The sequence below is a fragment of the Protopterus annectens genome, chromosome 6.part0, assembly GCF_019279795.1.
Source record: "Protopterus annectens isolate FY-2018-M chromosome 6.part0, PAN1.0, whole genome shotgun sequence".
In the NCBI taxonomy this organism is placed as follows: Eukaryota; Metazoa; Chordata; order Ceratodontiformes; family Protopteridae; genus Protopterus; species Protopterus annectens.
This window is the reverse complement of record NC_056737.1, coordinates 434511681-434532357: the sequence shown is the minus strand read 5'-3', so window position 1 is coordinate 434532357 and position 20677 is coordinate 434511681. Positions and strand designations below refer to the sequence as shown.

The 20677-nt window shown below is 44.9% G+C and overlaps 1 protein-coding gene across 1 annotated transcript in view; it reads right to left on the bottom strand.

The window, feature by feature from the left end:
* The window catches only part of IVD (isovaleryl-CoA dehydrogenase), a 1038753-nt gene that overhangs the window by 472140 nt on the left and 545936 nt on the right, over positions 1 to 20677 (bottom strand). The window lies entirely within an intron of this gene.

Sequence of the window (20677 nt, the reverse complement as noted above, 5' to 3'; positions counted from 1 at the left end):
GAGTCCCTCATACATGGGGAAATAATCAGGTGCTCCCTGTGGCCGCAGGTTCGGCAGGTGCCTAATGCTGGCTATGACTGTCTGAGCCAGAAGGGAGTCATCACAGCGATCTTGGGGGATTCTTTCTAAATCTTCAGAAGTACCCAAGATATCAGTGGAAAAGAGTACAAGAATATTCTCCAAGAAAAGGAAAAGGTCATCTGTCTTCCAGGCATTCTTCCACGTAGTCCTAGAGCAGAATTTTGCTAGCTAATTGTTCAGAGAGTAGACAAATACATCTACTTGAAAAACTCCCCCCAGATTGATCAAATCTTCAAAGACTCACTGATCTAGTTTCTATTCATGAGGGTCTGCCCTTATCCTGCTCATCCTGTCTGTCACACATGATGTAGGAAGCCTGTGGAGTGAGATTGTACTATGAAACTATATCCCAAGCTAGCATGGCTGGTTTGCAAAGGGGGAACAACATGGTTCCCCCTTGCTTGTTGATGTTCTACATGATGGTGGTATTATCTGTAATAACATGAAAAGGTCCAGGGGACCAAAGATGATTCAGAAGGCAAGAATTTCTTTTATATTTATATGCTTGTGTTTGTCCTTGGTGTCCCATACAACTTGCACTTTTATCCTTCCTGAAACTTCTCCCCAAGTAAAGTCCAAGGCATATGTGGTGACTAACTGCTCTGGCACAGTGTGGAAGAAGGGAGACCTGGGTTTAAGGAAACTGGCTGTCTCCATTACGGGATTTATCTTCCAATAAACCCCAGCACTGTGATTTTGAAAAGACAAAAGATGGTGCTCAGACCAAAGAGACTCCAAATACCACTGTATCTTTCTCATTTGGAGTCTTGCCAAAGGTATCATAAAAAGTGTAGATGATATGAGACTCAAATTCCTGAGATATTCTCTCATAGTGACCATAGTCTGAGTGGAAAACAGAAATAGATTTATATACAGATCTATTTTGTCTGTGGAAAAAAAGCTCTTCGAACTGAGGTGTCTAGATTATACCCCAGGAACATAATCCTGTGTGAAAGAGTCAAACAAGACTTTTGAATGTTCTCTTGGAAACCCAGCTTATATAACAGATCTCTCACCCAAGTGAGAGACTGCCGACATTTTGAAACAGACTCTGCAAACTTAAGAGAGTTGTCTAAATATGGAAAAATGTGGATAGCCTGCAATGGGCTATAACCGGAGCTAGACACACACCTGGTGCACTGGAAAATCCAAATGGTAAGGCAGAGAACTGATAATGTGATCCAGACACACAAGAGCCTATGAAACGCTTGAAGTCTGGATGTGTAGGGATGTGATGAGTATCTTTTTAAATCTAGTGTTACCAGGAAATTTAAATGAGAAGGAAGATACAAAATTTTGAACTTGGGCACTATCACAAACAAGTTTAGGAAAGAAAGCTCCAGAACTGTTCTCCAAGCATCTTCTTTTTTGGCAGTTAAAACATCCTTAAATGAAAACCCTTCCTAACCTGGGAAGGAGAAACTGTTTCTATCACTCCCTGAGGCAGGTGGTTGAGAAATTAAACCCTGGAAAGGAGGGATTTCCACTCACTGGCTTCTGTTACTTTCATGAATGATCTTCAGAACTCATTTGTCTGAAAGTATCTTTTGCCAAAGTGAAAAGTGGAGATTCAAACTTGCTCTAACGGAAAAGGGACTGCCAGGGTGGGGACATGGTCCCTTAAACAGTCACTCTGACTTGGTGAGCTGTCTTTTTTTTTGGAGGGGGGTGAATTATTTTTAGAATGTCCCCCCATCTTCTTACATGCCTGTTTACCTGCATTTTAGTGAGACACTTATTTTGTTTTTTTTTTTGCAGAAAATGAATGAAGGGTTAGAGAATCCCTTAGAAAACTTGGAAAAGGAGGGCTGACAAATCTTAGAGAGTATCAACTTACCCCTTTCATCACACTTTTTGATAAATCTCTGCAGCAGATGAACCAAAAACTTAATTTCTATCCAAAGGAGAATTTAGAATCTCATTTTTCCACATCAGGGAGCTTCTGAGAAAGCAGCCAGGCAAACCACAACACAGTACCAGAGGCCATAGCCCTAGAAGAACTATCAGCTGAGTCATACTGCACACTGTAAGCTATGAGTTGTGACCTGTGAAATGGAAGAAGCTAAATTATTTAAAGCAGATTTCTCCTCACAAAAAGAAACTGCAGACAAGGCATTCCTCATATTTTCACAAATACGTGGAATAAAATTTAACATATGAGCCTGACAAATCAAAATTCTAAAAATAAAAGTTGCAGAAGCATACGCGTTTTTCCCATATTTATCAATAATCTTTCTATGTCACAAAGTGTAGGACTAGAATTAACCAAATGTTTAGCAGCAGTAGGATTAACAAACTATAGTTGATGAGTCAGATATGGGATACGTATATAACATTTTAAAAGACTGATTAACTTTGTACATTTTATCCATCTTTTTAGGGGCAACAGGATGACTATCAGGAAAACAGCCGGCACTGACACAGAAATGCATCTTCCAGAGCTAACAGTACTTGAGGAATGGGTGCAGTTTCTGGAAATTCCTTCTATAAAAACTCATAGTATTTCTGAGAATCTGAAGTAAAAACACTGGCATATTCTGGAAATACTCTCAGAGAAAGATAAACCCAAACAAGGAGAAGCAGAAACTGAGCTCAACTCTTGAGTTTGAATCAGACAAAGTACAGTTTTGTACCTACCATAAATGTAGATGTCCGATAGATATGCAACTGCAGTCATAACATATGGGTTGTCCTGCTTCAGGCAGCCCTCGGTCGGGCCGATTCAAAGTCTGGGGCTGGAGTATAAAGGCATCAGCCGACGCCATCTTCTTCAGTGTTTCTTGCCCCAGATGCCAGGTGCCCTCCTAGGAAGGCTAAATTTGGTGAATGGATAAACAATTCCAGACATGCACAACAGTAATAAACAGATACACCATAGGAGATAGGACCCATAAAGAAGGTTGCAGAGGGGTAGGAGGGTGGACTGCAGTTGCATATCTATCGGACATCTACATTTATGGTAGGTACAAAACTGTACTATGTCCTTCAAGAATGAAACTGCAGTTATAACACATGAGTTGAATACCATAGCCAAGCTGGGGTTGGTTGGAACTAAGAAAATGATGGTGTAGCTAAAATGCCCTGCAGGACTGTCGAAGCAAAGCCTGCTCGGGATCTGGAGTATAAAGGCAGGTTGTAGTGCTTGGTGAATGTATGCACGGAGCTCCATGTAGCAGCCTCTAGAATATCCTTTGTAGCCACTCCTCTTAGGAAAGCTGTGGATGTGGCTATAGCTCTGGTGGAGTGTGGCCTAATATTGGCTGGCACACCTTTTCCATGAAAAGAATAGCAGAATCTGATGCAGTGTCCAATCCATTTGGAAATTGTTTGTTTGGAGATTGCTTTTCCTTGTACTCCAGCAGTATAGGCTACAAACAGTTGGTCAGACTTTCTGGTGGCCTTAGTTCTGTCCAAGTAGTAGCATAGTTGCCTGTGTATGTCCAAAGTATGCAGCAGTGCTTCCCCCCTGTTTTAAGGATTGGGGAAGAAAGTAGGCAGGTGAATGGCTTGATTTAGAGACACCCTGGAAATTACTTTTGGCATGAATGAAGGATTGGTTCTTAGAGACTCTGTCCTGATGAAAAATGAGAAAAGGAGGTACTGCCATGAGTGCCTGTATCTCAGAGACTCTTCTTGCTGATGTGACTGCCAATAGGAAAACCGTTTTCCATGAGAGAAATTGCATTTCTGAAGTTGCTGCTAGTTCAAAGGGAGGAAGAGTTAAGTTTCCTGGGAGGTTTGATATTCTTTATCCCTCTTAGGAACTGTCTTAGCAAAGGATGTGAAAACACAGGTGGATCACAATTGTATTTTGCTGAGATTGCTGAGGCATGAATCTTTATGGAAGAATATGAGAGACCAGTATGAAACATTTCTGCCAAGTATTCCAATATTTGAGGTATACTCAATACTGTTGTATCCTGACCCCTGTTAGCATTCCAGATGATGAATCTCTTCCACTTGGCTGAATAGGTTTTTCTGGTGGAAGGTCGTAAGATCTCTTGAACTTTTTGGAAGAGAGATATCGGAAGGAGTTATGGTAACCTCCAGGCTGTCAGATGCAATGTTTTCAGGTTTTGATGAACAGTCCTGTAATTGTGTTGTGTTAGAAGCAGAGGCCATAGGGGCAGAGGCCACGATTTGGTCCGAGCTATGCTCAACAGCAATGGGTACCAGTGCTGCCTTGGTCTGGAGCTATCAAAATGCCTGTTGGTTGTTCTGCTTTGATCTTCAGTATCACCTTGGTCAGCAGTGGTAGAGGAGGGAATGCATAAATTGTTAGGGAATTCCAGCTGAAGGAGAGACCATCCGTTTTCCAGGCTAGAGGATGGTGGGTCCTTGTACAGAACTTTTCCAGGTGATGATTCATGTGAGAAGCAAAGAGATCTATGTCCGGTCTCCCCCATGTCCTTGTTATTTGTGAGAAAATGTGAGGATGCAGCATCCATTTGTGTGGATCCAAGAAATTTCTGCTCAGCTTGTCCGCCAGTACATTGTCCTTGCCTGGCACAAACTGGGATTGCAAATGTATCTTCAGACTTAGGGATTTTTCCCAGAGAATCATTGTTAGTCTGCAGAGGGGATAAGAATGAGTGCCTCCCTGCTTGTTTATATACCACATAACAGTGGTGTTGTCTGTCCTTATTAGCAAATGTCCTTGTTGAAGTGAAAGTCTCGATTGCATGTATCACTGACAACATCTCTTTTTGGTTTATGTGCAGATGCCTTTCCTTGGTGTCCACTGACCTTGAATGCATCTGCCATCCATGGTCCGAGGTGTCTGTTGTAATCATTTGGCCTGCTTGAGGTTTGTTGAAAGACATGCCTTTGTTTAACTGACTTGTTTGAGCCCACCACAAAATTCTCTTCGCAGACATGGAATGAGTGGGATTATCCTCTAGGCTTTGGCTGTGTTGGGACCATAAGCTTTTAAGTACCATTGCAGCTTTCTCATATGAAGTCTTGCCAAAGGTATCAGAAGAATGCAAGATGCCATGAACCCCAGGGCCTAGTACTCTGGTAACTGCTGTTGTTTTCCTCTGTGAGATAAGCCATTTGTGTTTTGTGTCCAGTTTGGCTCCTAGGAAAATAATCTGTTGGGATGGCAGAAGTCTTGATTTCTGAATGTTGACTGTGTATCCCAAAGCCTGTAGTAATTGAGTGACATAGTCCAAGTTTGCTATCAAGGTTTGTTTGTTGTCTGCTTGTATGAGGCAGTCGTCCAGGTAGGGGGAGATTTGAATCCCCCTGGTCTGCAGTGTGCCACTACTGATGCCGATAAGCCAAACAGTAATGCTGAGAATTGATAATGCTCTGTCCCTGCAAGAAATCTGAGGTATCTTCTGCAGCTTTGTCTGGCATTTTGAACTTTGGCACAATGAGAAAAGTATTTAGAGTAGACAAGTCCAGTATAGGCCTCCATTTGTTTTCCTTTCTTGGAACAAGGAACAGTCTTGAATAAAATCCCTGGCCTTGTTCCTGTGGAGGGACCTTTTCTATTGCTTTTATATTTAACAGCTTTGAAACTTGAATGAGTGCCTCTGCCCTTTGATGGAGTGGCAGGTTTGGCATGCCTTGTCTTATTGGCAAAGTATGGAAGTGGAATCTGTAACCTTTGTCTATTAAATCCAGAATCCAGTTGTCCTTGGTTAAAATATGCCAGTTTTTTGAGAATAAGGATAATTTTCTGCCCAAAGGTGCTTCTCTTTGAACCTTTGTAGGCAGTATGAAAGTCAAGTCATTGTGGTTGTCCTTGTGGTGCAGCTGGACTGCCTCTTCTTTGATTTGGTGGTTGCCATTGGCGGCCCCTAGAACCTCTCGGTGCACTCTACCTCCCTCCGCCTGTTTTTTTTCCCTTTGAAACTTGTCAGTGTCCGGAAAGGACCAATTCTTTGAAGGCCAATTCCTGCTGAATCTGGGTGGCTGAACCTGGAGGAAATCTTTGACTGTCTGTACTGATTTAGCTTTATCCTCAATGAACTTCAACACATCTTGTGCATTAGCACCAAAAAGCTTCTGTTTTTCCAGAGGTGCATCAAGTAACTTTACTTTAACATGGTCTGGCAGTGGCTGTTCTTTTAACCAAGCATGTCTACTTATAACAGCCCCAGTCATAGCTGAATGCATCATAACCACACTGATGAAAATGATTGCTAACCTGCTGAGTGTTATGTACTAGATCCTGTAATGCCTTTCTATCAATAGGCTCAGGAGAGGCTAGCTTTTTCTGTAAATCATCCAGTAAAAAATCCTGGTACTGAAACATATGAAAAAGGCAGTTAAGTGACCTCATGGCCAGGGTGGTAGAGGTATAAACTTTCTTACCCCATCTCTCCAGGGACCTAGCTTCCCTATCCGCTGGTAGTGGATTCTTGGCTGTAGTTTCTAGATCCACAGAATGGGCCTTAAAGAAATGTTTGTGGGTGTCAGGGACCCTATAATATCTGTCTGGCTTGACAGGAGCAGGAGGGAGAGAATCAGGGTTAGCACTGGAGTCGGAGAAAACAACATCCAGGACATCCATAACTAGAGGGATAGCTAAAGGTCTGTGCTGGGGTAGCTTGAGGAAGAGTGCGTGTTTTTCCTGGAATCAGAGAATTCCTGACCCTGCCATTTAAAATGCTCCCTCATAGAGTGAAGGACTTCACCGAACGAAAAATCCTCTGGAGGAGAGGCAGAGGGAATTGATTCCTCAGCATCAGAGTCCTCATAGGCTTGGAAGGATTCTTCTTGGGTATCTGAATGCTCAGAATCCCCAGAGGCCTCATCTGAAGAGAGGTTGTCGGCCTGCTCAGTTCTGGGCCTTTTCTCTGCAGGCGGCTGAGGACCTCTGTCTGGATGAGGCTGAGACCCCCTGATAAGAGAAAAAAGATCTGCAGCAAGAGACATGATCTGTTTATCAGAAGAAGGGGCCTGGGCAGTAGGATTAGGATGGGCCTTGGCCTGGCTAAGGCCTTGATGGACATGGATACAGGAGGCCTAGCTGCCCCACGTGTAGGAGTAACCTTGTCCACAGGAATGGTGTCGGGTAGATCCAGAACTTTGATTTCTGGAGGAAAATCAACAACCGGCACCGGTGTAGACTCCGAGACGAAGGTGTTAACGCTGTGTGTCAGCGGCCTGGAGCGGTTGAATTACTACTTCGAAGGGGGACGAAGCTTTGGAGGGTTTAGGAGGAGTGGTAGATTGAGTTGTCGGTTGTTCCGACGGCATGATATAAGAAAAGTCTTCAAATTCTGCCTGAGTGAGCTTGTATTAAAGCAAGCACAGGCAGCACAGGCCGACCGTAGTGGTCTGGGCCCAGGCAAGGAGGCAATAAGAATGGAAGTCCTTATGAGGTATTTGTTTACCACAAGACAAACAATTATTAACTTTCTCAATTTGTTCTGACATCGGCTGAGGCAAGAAAAATGTTAAACACAGGAGCTGACCGAAACTGCTTCTGCTTCGGGCACCAAGACTGAAGAAGATGGCGTCGGCCGATGACTTTATACTCCAGCCGGACCCAGACTTTGGAATCCGGCCGACCGAGGGCTACCTGAGGCAGGACAACCCATATGTTATGACTGCAGTTGCATTCTTGAAGGACTTCTAAGGAGTAACCCCTACATCTGTCCCGTCATCCCTTTATCCAGATTCAGTATCTTGAATCAGGAAAAGAAGTATCTGTGATGACCATGCCCTGACCCAGCAATCAAGGAGCCTCAATCATCACCACTAACACCAGGGAGGTTGTCTCATAAAAGAGAAAAGGATAACCAATACACACAGTAAAGTACAATTTCCCTTAAGTGCACACAGAGATCATAGTCAGTCTGGGGCTGGTTGCTCCTTTGCTCACCAGGTCCCCAATAAGACTCCCCACTGGCACAGCTATAGGGTCCAAGTTCTCAGCCTAGCTGGGCAAGCTAAAACATCCAGTACCCTCTCTGTCCAACCAGTGCTTCGTGTCCCTGCCAAGTAGCTGACACACCACACACACACTTTGAGATAAGTATTTATACAATTTCAGACACTCCTGGGAAAGGCTAACACAGATTCTCCAGCTGTGCCCCTTTACCCAGACTATACGGTAGTAATTACTGCCACCACCCAACTAATAATATCAGCTACTAAAAGGCCCTTAAAAGGGTGTCCAATTATTACTGTGCAATATTATAATCCAATGGTAGTATGACTAACAGTCAAGGCTTACTTTAGAGTGGCCTATTACAATAACCTCTATAAATATGCAATGTACTCTAGAGCTTATATCTACACAAACCAGCCACAGGTAGAGGGTTTTAAAAATATTTAATAATAAATAATTAAAACACAAGACAAAACTACTACACCATAGAGATATCTAAGAGTTCAGAGATCACACAGAAACTTAAAATAATATAGTAGGACAGGTCTGACTTCAAAGAAAAATACCTAATTAATCTTTACTAGATTTAACTATTCCTACAAGAAATCACAGTGCTAGAAACTTGCATGTGAGCTTAGGCAGAGTGCTGAGTTAGATATCCAAGAACAAAATGCCTGCAGTTTACATTTATTTACAAATGCCAGAATTATATATCAAATTCTATTTGACTAGGCTGGCAGCCTTCGCCCATCTCTTCCCCAATTGTCAACCCCCCCCCCCAGGGAACTCAAGCAAGTTTTTCAAGTGCCCCTTGAGAAACATCGCTTGAGTGTGTCAGGTCTATCTGGGTGTACCTCACCCCATTCCCTATCCTGAGAGCCCATCTGCATTGGCATTGCTACTCCCACTGCAGTGCTGCACTGACATATATTCTTGCAACTCCAGACTCCATCTTAGCAACTTGGCATTTTTCTGACTGGCTCTGTTTAACCATGTTAGAGAGTTGTGATCTGTCATCACAGTGAATTTTCTTCCATTCAGATAAGGCTGACGTTTTTGTAGTGCCCACACTATGGCTAGACATTCCTTTTCTACCACTGCATAGCATTCCTCCTTGGGTGGAGCCTACGACTGAGATAAACCACTGGGTGCTCTTCTCCCTCTGAAGAAACCTGGCTAAGTACAGCCCCCATTCCATAGTTTGAAGCATCCACCTGCACAACAAAGTCTTTGCTGTAGTCTGGACTGGCTAACACAGGGGTCCTTCACAAAGCTTACTTAAGCTTCTGAAATGCCTGCTCACATGCTGGGATCCACACTACCTTATCTGGCCTGTTCTTCCTTGTCAGGTCTGTGAGAGGAGCAGCTATGGTACTATAATTGGGAACAAACTTTCTGTAGTACCCTGCTGTCCCCAAGAATGCCCTCTTCTGCTTTTTGGTAACAGGTGCAGGCCACGCCTGAATAGCTTTCACTTTGGCAGGTTCTGGCCTTATCTTACCACTCCCCACACTATGTCCTAGGTAGGAGACCTCTGCCATACCCATCTGACATTTGCTCGGCTTAATGGTCAACCCTGCCCTCTGTAGTCTGCCCAGCACCTCCCTGACATGCCAAAGGTGCTCTTGCCAGGAATGGCTGCATATAGCAATATCATCCATGTAAGCAAGGGCAAACCCTCCTGCTCCTGCTAAGATATGATCTACCAGCCTCTGGAAAGTCACTGGGGCATTCTTCATTCCAAAGGGCATCTTTGTGAACTCATACAAGCCAAAAGGAGTCACAAAGGCTGACTTCCCTCTAGCACTGGGAGTCAAGGGCACCTGACAGTAACCCTTGGTAAGATCAATGGTTGTAAGCTACTTAGCCCCACCCAGCTGCTCTAGGGCCTCATCTGTCCAAGGCATGGGGTAAGCATCTGACTCTGTGTGACTATTTAATTTCCTGTAATTCACACAGAACCTGGTGCTGCCATCCTTCTTTGGCACCAACACCTCTGGTGAGGCCCAGGGACCGTTGGACTCTTGAATCACCCCTAGTTCCAACATCTCCTGCACCTCCTCCCGCAGAGTCTGTTTGACTCTCTCAGGCACCCTATAAGGGGCCTGCCTGATAGGCCTTTGGGGTTCTGTATCCACCTGGTGCTGCATCAGGTGGGTGCTCCCTGGTTTCCTAGTGAACACGTCCCCAAATTCCCGCAACACTGCTTGGATTTCTCGAACCTGGGTAGGAGATAGCTGCTGGGATATTGCTACCCCTTCCACTGAGGTTTCAGCCTGAGCCTCACTAGGGAGATCAGTCCCCAGATCTCCCTCAGACTCCTCCTGCAATCCACTGCAAATGCTCAGCACAAGGGCCTCCATATCATGGTAAGGTTTCATCATGTTAACATGGTACAATTTGTGCCCCTGTCATCTGCCTAGTGCTTCCACCATGTAGTTAAAATCACTTACCTTTCTTACCACCTTGTAGGGTCCCTCCCAAGCTGCTTGCAGCTTGCTGTGTCTGACAGGAATGAGAACCATCACCTGCTGCCCTACAGCATACTCTGTAGCTCGAGCATTCCTGTCATACCACACCTTTTTCTGTTGTTGGGCTTCTGCCAGGTTCTCCTGGGCCAGGTCCATGAGTTCCCTGAGCCTTGTCCGGAGGTTCAGGACATATGCCACAACAGACTCCTTTGTGAGACTCGCACTGACCTTCCCACTCATCTCCAATTAAATCTAGAGGTCCCCTCACCCTATGTCCATACAGCAACTCAAAGGGTGAAAAACCTGTGGATTCCTGGGCAACCTCTCTGTAAGCAAACAACAGATGGGGCAAATATTTGTCCCACTCCCTCTTAAACTGATCTGTAAATGCCCATAGCATGGACTTGATTGTAGAGTTTAACCTCTCAACAAGACCATTAGTCTGGGGATGTTAGGGGGTGGTCTTCATGTGCTTCTCCCCACAGGACTTCCACAGACAAGCCAGCAAGTCTGACATAAAATTGGCACCTCTGTCAGACAGCATTTCCTTTGGGAAACCTACCCTGCTGAAAATCTCTAGCAAAGCATTTGCCACCTTCTCTGCCTCAATGGAGGACAAAGCCACTGCCTCAGGCTATCGTGTAGCATAATCTACAATCACTACGATATACTTTTTCCCTTTGCAACTTGGGGTACTCAGAGGACCCACAATATCCATAGCTACCCTCTGAAATGGCTCTTCAATCACAGGCAAAAGCATTAAAGGAGCTCTCGCCTTGTCTCCTGCCTTGCCTACATTTTGGCACTGCTCACAGGTCCTGCAGTAGCCTGTTACATCCCTGGAAATTCCAGGCCAATAGATGTTTTGCATAATATGCCTCTTTGTATGTTTTATGCCCATATGATCTGCAATGGGAATATCATGGGCTATGGCTAGAAGCACTAGGCACTAACAACTGCTGTACTCTCTCACCTTCTAGCCCTACCTGTGGAGTCCACTCTCTGTACAGTAACCCTTTTTTCCAGTATACAGATTCCCCCCTTTCCTTGAGAATCAGGTGCCTCTCTAGCTACCTGCCTCTGGCCTTGCAATGTAGGGTCTGAGAGTTGAGCCTGTCTCAAGTCTCTCCTTGTAACCCTTACCAGCTCTCCTTCCACTGGAAGTCTGGCATCCTCTGACAGCGGTGCCTGACTGTCAGCCTGGGTACTACTACTCACCTCTACCTTTGCAGTTACCCTGTCCAAGGGAACATCAGCACCCACAAGCAGCTGTGGCTCACATTCAGTCTCATTGCTACAGCGTAGCTCACTCTCTAAAGTAACCACCTCAGCAGTCATGGCTGCAAGTATGCAGTCTGTCTGAGTCTCTCCCAGGCTACCAGACCTACATGCTTGTCTCCTAGCCTCACTGTATGTAACTGCATAAGTACATAGTACTGCCTCATCCAAATCCTTCCCTCTCAGGACATCTGCAGGATGGTAGTTCCATACCCCTGATGTCTCAAGACAACCTACTGTTGGCATTTTGTCTTTCCCACTTACTGGCTCCCCCTCACCTTTGGTTCCCCACCTTGCCTCCATGGACACCTGTATGCCACATGGCCCCACTGGTTGCATTCAAAACATTTAACCCTAGCTCCTGGACGTGTACCTGGACTAGTGGCTTCCCCTGCTACTGGTGGATTCTGCTGGGGCAGTCTGTGCTGCCCACCATGGGTTCCTTTAGTCCCATGAGCAGTACTGGGGGTCCCTTTCCTGTGCAGGGCTGCCCTGCCTGCTAGGTATAGGTCTCACTTCTTCCCAAAGTCATATGCAGTAGTACATTGTCTATCAGCTAACCAGATCCTCATGTCCTCAGGCAAAGTGCTAAGGGCTTGTTCCCTTACCAAAAGGTCTGCCAGCCCTTCAAACTGGTGACCTGACATCCACTCACCCAGCTATGAAAATAAGTGCTCACTTCAACAACATATTCACATACATTTTCATCTGCTTGCGTCTATGCTCACGAAACATTTTGCTATACATTTCAGGTGTTAGCTTAAAACATTCTAATGTCTTTTTACAGCAGTATAATCAAAACAGTCAGTGTTATGCATTTTTGCTAAAGACGTTACAGCTTTACCATGGAGTAAGGAGGTCAGGAACTGTACCCAGAACCCTTGGTCAACTTCATACTGTTTACATACCCGCTCAAACATATGACTGAAGCTATCAAAATTACTCCCCTCTTTAAACTGTGGAAGAAATTTACTGACCTTTTGTGCTTCTGGGGTCCGGTTACTCCCTTCCCCATTACCTCCATGACTCTGGTGAAGAGTCAGCATTTCCCTCTCATGCCTCCTCTGCCGTTCATTTTCCTCACCTTGTAGACTCCTCATTTTCTCGGCTGCTTCTAGTTCCATGCACCTGGCCTCCACTGAAGTCTCTTTAGCTCCAGCTGGATTTTTAAGTCCACTGCAGAAAGGTTGAGCTGTCCATTCTCAGAGTATATTGTAACTCCACTGTTAGTCTGACTGGCCTCCAGGCTACTGTTTTCTGATGCAGCTGTAACCAAGGCTGCAATCAGGTCTGCTTTAGTCAGGTTTCCATGCACCAGTCCCCTAACCTGGCACATCTCCACCAGATGGCTCCTTGTCAGCTTTCCATACTCTTCTGCTGACATGCTGCCTGGTCACCCTCACTAACACTAAGCTAACAAAAGAAATAAAACAATTGTGATCTGAACTCTGAGTATACACTGAGTGGCTGCTGTACAAAACACTTTTAGAGATCACTGTACATAAGCTACAGGAATTTGCGCTACCCACACCACTACAAACCAATTAATATGTGAAGTAGATCCCACCTCTGCCAAACACTTGTGACGACTGTGCCCTGGCCCAGCAATCAAGGAGATTCAATTCTCACCAACACCAGGGAGGTCTTCTCATAGAAGAGAAAAGGTTAACTAATACACACAGTAAAGTACAATTTCCCTTAAGTGCACACAGAGATCACAGTCAGTCTGGGGCTGGTTGCTCCTTTGCTCACCAGGTCCCCAATAAGACTCCCCACTGGCACAGCTATAGGGTCCAGGTCTCAGCCTAGCTGGGCGAGCTAAAACCTCCAGTACCCTCTCTGTCCAGCCAGTGCTTCGTGTCCCTGACAAGTAGCTGGCACACCACACACACACTTTGAGATAAGTATTTATACAACTTCACAGACACTCCTGGGGAAGGCTGACACAGATTCTCCAGCTGTGCCCCTTTACCCAGACTATACGGTAGTAATTACTGCCACCACCCAACTAATAATATCAGCTACTAAAAGGCCTTTAAAAGGGTGTCCAATTATTACTGTGCAATATTATAATCCAATGGTAGTATGACTAACAGTCAAGGCTTACTTTAGAGTGGCCTATTACAATAACCTCTATAAATATGCAATGTACTCTAAAGCTGATCTCTACACAAACCTGACAGAGGTAGAAGGTTTTAAAAATATTTAATAATAAATAATTAAAACACAAGACAAAACTACTACACCATAGAGATATCTAAGAGTTCAGAGATCACACAGAAACTTAAAATAATACAGTATGACAGGTCTGATTTCAAAGAAAAATACCTAATTAATCTTTACTAGCTTTAACTATTCCTACAAGAAATCACAGTGCTAGAAACTTACATGTGAGCTTAGGCAGAGCACTGAGTTGATATCCAAGATCAAAATGCCTGCATTTTACATTTATTTACAAATGCCAGAATTATATATCAAATTCTATTTGACTAGGCTAGCAGCCTTCGCCCATCTCTCCCCAATCGTCACAGTATCCCTCTTTCTTCTACCAGAAAACACTTTATAAGAAGGATCGATAGCTCAAATTAAACCTTGAGAAAGGCCCAGTAAACTACTCCTGTCTAAAGAACTTTGTGGAGGAGTAGACACAGGTTTAGTTTTTTGTTTCTTTTTGACAGGAAGAATGGATCCAACAGTGTTATCAGTGGCAGCATCACATTACCCAGGAATGGGCACAAAATTCTGGCCAAACAGGGGAGTCTTCCCTGTTCCCTCTCCCAGGACCAACAAAAGTGTCTCTCCCTTGCCCACGGAGAAGACACCAAAAGCTGCAGAGGATGTGGTAAACCCTCATCCACTGTGGCTGTAGGTGCTACAACCGAGGGATCTGGTGTAAATGATGAATGGTCTGAGGAAAGTACAGTTGTGTACACTTACCATAAAAGTAGATGTTCAAGTGTATTCACTGTTGCAGTCATCACACTTGGGTTATCTGCCTGCAGGTAGCCCTCAGTCAGCCCAAATACCAGAGACTTAATATTTCTTCGTCGGATGCTGTCACTCCAGGACTGACATCAGGTCGTCAGGGATATAAAAACAGGCAGCCGACGCCATTACATCAGTTTTTCTTGCCCCACTTGTGAGGAGCCCCCCCCCCAAATAGGGAGCTAAGTTATGGTGGGGAAAACACCACCAGTAAAAAGTAAATACCAGTACCAATAGTAATAGTCATAGAGAGGAGAGTGAGAAATCCAGGGGGTTGGTGGGAGGGAAACCAGGACTACAACAGTGAATACACTCGAACTTCTACATTTATGGTAAGTGTACACAACTGTACTATGTTCTTCGTGTTTCACTACTGCAGTCATCACACTTGGGTGGATTCCCAAAGCTGAGGAAGGGTGGAGGCAGTCAAGAAGAATTAGGGCTGGCTAGTAAGCCTTGCAAGCCTGCTGTAGCAAAACCTGCCCTGGATTTGGAAAAGATAGGCAGGTGGTAATGCTCGGTGAAGATGTGTACAGAACTCCAGGTAGCATCTTCTAGGATGTCCCTGGTAGGGACTCCCCTGAGAAATGCTGTAGAGGTAGATGTTGCCCTAGTGGAATGTGTTCTTGTTCTGACCCCCCTGAGGGGTTGGTTTCCCACGGTGCTTGTAGCAGAAATGAATGCAGTGTGCTATCCATTTGGAAATGGTTTGTTTTGAAATGGCCTTGCCCTCTTGCCCCTGTTGCAAAGCTGACTAGTAACTGGTCAGATTTTCCGAAGGGCTTAGTCCTATCAAGGTGAAATCTGACCTGTCTGGGCATGTCCAAGGAGTGCAGGATCCTTTTCACTTTATTTTGAGGATTAGGGAAGAAAGTTGGTAAATGGATGGATTGGTTGACAGCCACACCAGACACCACTTTAGGCATAAAGAAAGGGTTGGTCCTGAGGAAAACCCTGTCCGCATGGAAAATAATGAAGGGTTCCCACAGCCATCAGTGCTTGTAGCGCAGACACTCTTCTAGCTGAAGTGATGGCTAGAAGCAAGGCTGTTTTCCAAGAGAGGAATTTTAACTCTGCTGAAGCAGCAGGTTCAAAGGGAGGAAGTGTGAGCTTTTCCAGTACAAAGTTAAGGTCCCAAGCAGGGGTGTGTGCTCTTCTTGGTTGCCTCAAGTTGTTTGCTCCTCTCAGGAACTGTTTGATGAGAGGGTGAGAGAATAGAGGTGGTTCAGTGTTGTAATGAGCTGAGGTGGCAGAAACATGGATCTTAATGGAGGAGAAGGATAGGCCTCTGTGGAGTAGTTTTGCTAGGTAATCCAGGATTAGAGGTATGGAAGGCAGTGCTGTGTCCTCTCCATTAGACTGAATCCAGGAACAATACCTTTTCCACTTATCAGCATAGGATTTCCTTGTACTGGGTCTTCGGTCTTCAAGAATGATGTTCAGCACCTGTTTGCTTAGAGCTGCTGGTGGGGAATTCAAGGAATAAGCCAGGCTGCAAGGTTTAGGGTTTGCAGTTGTGGATGTAAAATCTGTCCCTCCTGCTGAGACAGCAGGGTTGGGGGACTGGTGTAGGTGCCTGGGTGGCACCGGTGTCAGGCTGTGCAGGAGTGGGTACCAGTGCCGGCGTGGCCAGTCTGGGGCAATTGGAGTTGTCCTTGGCCTGTCTTGTTTTATCTTGAGTAGTACACTTGAGAGAAGGGACAGAGGGGGAAAGGCATAGATTGAGTTTTTTTCCCATTGAAAAGATAGGGCATCCACTTTCTAGGCCCTGCTGTGAGGATTTCTGGTGCAGAATTTGCTGAGCTGGTGGTTGTAAGGGGAGGCAAAGAGATCCACCTCTGGGGTCCCCCATTTCTGAATCAGAAGGTTGAAGGTGCTGGGCTCCAATTTCCACTCGTGTGGGTCTAGGAGATTTCTGCTTAAGTCGTCTGTCAGTGAGTTTTGCCTGCCTGGCAGGATTTGAGCTTGTAGATGGACTTGGATGTCCAAGGCTGTGTTCCACAGGGTTATGGCTAACCTGCAGAGAGGGTAGGAATGGATTCCCTCCTGCTTGTTGATGTACCACATACCTGTGGTGGTGTCTGTTTTTATTAGCATTTGTCCTGGTAAGAGTAGGGATCTGAAAGCTGTCAGGGCATTCTGTACAGCTAGCATCTCTTTTTGGTTGATGTGCAGCTGAATTTGACTTGGGCTCCAGTGGCCCTGAATACATTTGCCAGCCATGTGAGCCCCCCAGGCATAGTCTGATGCATCTGTGGTTAGGGTCCGGGCGGTGTGGGGTTGAGTAAATGGCAGTCCCTTGTTGTGGTTGCATGTTTCTGCCCACCAAAGGAACGCCGTCCTTAGACAGGGTATGATAGGAATGACTGTTTCCAGGTCCTGAGAATGTTGGCATCAAAGACTTTTTAAGTACCATTGAAGTTTCCTCATATGCAGTCTTGCATATGGAATTAGTAGTAAACATGAGGCCATTAACCCTAGGGCTTACACTATTTTTCTTTCAGATAGCTGGGTTCTGGTGGCAATTTGTCTGAAGTAGTCTGTCAGACAGACTAGCTTTTCTGAAGTGAAGAATGCCATCTAGGAAGATGTGTCTAAGCTTGCTCCCACGAATACAATTTTTTGACTGGGTACCAGTTTTGATTTCTTTTCGTTGATGGTGTACCCCAATGAAGTAAGAAGGTTTTTTTTTTTTTTTAACAAATGTCAAGTGCTGCAGGAGTAATTCCCAAGTGTCTGCCTGAATTAGGTAGTCGTCCAAGTACGGATAAATTTGGATATTTCTCTGCCTGCAGTATGCAATGGCTGGAGCCAGGCATTTTGTGAATACCCTGGGTGCAGTAGATAAGCCAAAGGGAAGTGCAGAGAACTGATAATGCATAGATCCTGCCCTGAAACGTAGATACCTCCTGCACTATTCCCTTATGGGGATGTGCAGACAGGCTTCTTTTAAGTCTAGGGTGACTAACCAGGCATCCTTGGCTAGCATAGGAAGAAGCTGTTGCAGGATAAGTATTCTGAATTTTGGTACCACCAGGAAGGTGTTGAGAATTGAAAGATCCAGGATTGGGTGCCAAGGGCCCTCTTTCCTGGGTACCAGGAAGAGTCTGGAGTATAATCCTTGACCCCTCTGTTCTACTGGAACAGTCTGAATAGCTCTGATATTCAGTAGGGAAAGTACTTGGTTTTGAGCCTCTGCCCACTGGTTTGGAGAAAGGTTTGGAAACCCGCTTGAGGTTGGCAGTGAATGGAAATTAAAATTTGTACCCCTGAGATACAATGTTGAGGACCCACCGGTCCTGAGTGATGGACATTCAGTTTTTTGCATGAAGGGCAAGTTTTCCTCCTAGGGGCATGAGCAGTTGGGCAGGGCTGGGAAGTGGAGTAAAGAAGTCATTGTGAACTTTTTGGGTGGTCTGTTTCCCCTGGGTCTGGTTTGAGAAGGTCTGGAGGGGGCTGGAAAGGACCAGTGTTTTGAAGGGCAATGCCTACTGAATCTAGGGGGTTGGACTTGTAAGAATTCTTTAACAGTCTGCATAGATTTAGCTTTTTCTTCCATCTTTTTAAGAACCTCTTCTTCTTTGGTGCCAAACAAACCGTCCTTATTCAAAGGAGCGTCTAGTAATTTTGATTTGACATGGTCCAGCAAGGTCTGCTTCGTCAGCCAAGCATGTCTTCTCAGTACAGAATCAGTTGATGGTTGCCCTGCAAGATGCTTCTAGGGCATCAAAGCCACACTGCAAAATATGCTTACTGAGTTGGCTTGCAGAGTGCATAAGCTCCTGCAATTCTTTATTTTCTGCACAGTCTGGAAAAGTTACCACTTTTTGTTTAATGAGTTCCATAATATGTTGCTGGCACTTCAGCATGTGAAACTGGCAATTCAATGCCCTAAAAGCAAGAGTTGCAGAGATATATACCTTCTTACCCTATCTGTTTAGAGCTCTAGAATCCCTGTCCGAAGGGGTGGTATTCTTGGCTGTAGTAGCCTTGATACCTTTACGCCCCTGGGAAATAATCTCTGGGTCAGCAGTAGGATTCTAGGAAACTTGTGAGTATTAGGTACTCTGTAGTACCCGTCTGGTTTCCTAGGGGCAGGAGGTAAGGTGTCAGGAGTAATACTGGATTCCATAAAAACATCATCCACAACATCCAGGACAGGGGATATAGCTAAAGGCCTGTACTGAGGCAACTCTAAAAATTCTCTGAGTCTCTTTTTGGACTGAGGATAGTCTTGGCATTCTTAATGGAAATGCTCTCTTAAAGTATGCAAGGTTTCACCAAAAGAAAAATCTTCTAGAGGGTAGTCAGAGGGAATAGATTCCTCTGCATCTGAATCCTCATAGGCAGATAAGGGCATGTCTTCATAATCAGAAATGTCAGTCATCGGACTCCTGGTCTGTAGAAGCTGAAGGGGACTGGATTCTTTGTTTTTTTTCAGGGGAAGTCTGATTTCCCCTAATCAGCGTTATAAGGTCTTCAGCCATTCTAAGCATTTGTTTTTGTGGCATGGGAGCATAAGCATGCGCTTTGGTAGTCGGTTTTCTAGGCGTAGTGCATACCCTGGGCCTAAAAACTCAGTAGTCTTGGTTAGAAATTAAGTCGTCAGTTGAATTCGAACATCGGTAGAGCAAAGAACTGTCTCAGAAGCTGGTGCCTGCACAGCGGCTCCGGACCCATCCAAGGTAGAGACATCCGCAGGTTCCATAGTAAAAAAAGCATCTCGCGGCATACCGCACTCCGAATGGGTCTCAGTAGAGACCTGCAAGTCTACTGAAGCGGGCATCAGGAGCTATGAAGGTGCCTCACTGAGTACCGGCAGACTGGCGACTAGCTTAATGGAAGCATCATCGGCAGTTTTGGACCTATGCGGTCTGTCTCTGTCTTTATCCTTACTTTTTTCGGAGTATCTCGAGTTGGATGGCTTACCGAAACCATTTCAGAATATGGAGCTCGAGAGCGAAAGAATTTAGCAACAAAGAGAGCCCATCGACGAATGGTTCGGGCATTAAACAAGGCACAAAACCGACAGCAAGTGACGTTGTGGTCTGGGCCTAAACAGGTAACGCAGTAAGAATGAAAATCTCTGTGAGGTACTTGCTTTCCACAGGCAAGACAATTGTTAACTTTTTCTGACATCGGTTAGAGCAAGAAAAAAGGATCCCCAATGAGGTACTCAGCTTTAGAAGACTTCAGGATTATTCAATCGTAAACAAAAATTCAGGTAGTGGCCGTCAGGCACTTGCGAACTGCTTCTGCTTCGGGTTCCTCTGCAAGAAAGACTGATGTAATGGCGTCGGCTGCCTGTTTTTATACCCCTGACGATGTGACATCAGTCCTGAAGTGACAGCATCTGACACAGAAATACTAAATCTCTGGTATTCGGGCCGATTGAGGGCTACCTGCAGGCAGATAACCCAAGTGTGGTGACTGCAACAGTGAAACACGAAGAACATCGAGCTATGGTCATAGCAGAGTCACTTGCCTGTGGCTGAGAAAAATTGCTAGTCTGCTTGAGTGGCAAAAGTTGTTTGCTTAACTTTTTGTTTTTGTGGTTGGAAGAAAGACCAACCATTAGCAAGCAGTTTGTTCATTGGTTAAGCAGAAAATGGTGCCTCTTTCCCATAGAAAACAAACAGCAAAAGCTGGTAAATATTTAAAGTCTTCAAAAGTCACTTTTGTCACACCAAAACACATTTAAAACCACATTAAAACACTTTGCCATCTGCAAAAAGGAAAACAAGCACACTTTTTGTACAGAAAAATGGTTTAAAATTACTTTAACAATTTTTAAACTGACAGGAAAAAGTATGCTCCAATTTAAAAATAAAGCTAAGTCTCGTGGCAGTCTGTTAAAACACAAACTCCTAGTATAAAAATACTTTTCCTAAAGAGGAAAATGCAATAAAACAGCAATCATTTAATGTGGAAGTTTTTTTCCCAAATGGAACTCATCTGCCCAGCAAAGGAAAAGCACAAGGTGACCATCGATCCTTGAAAGCCTACACAGGAG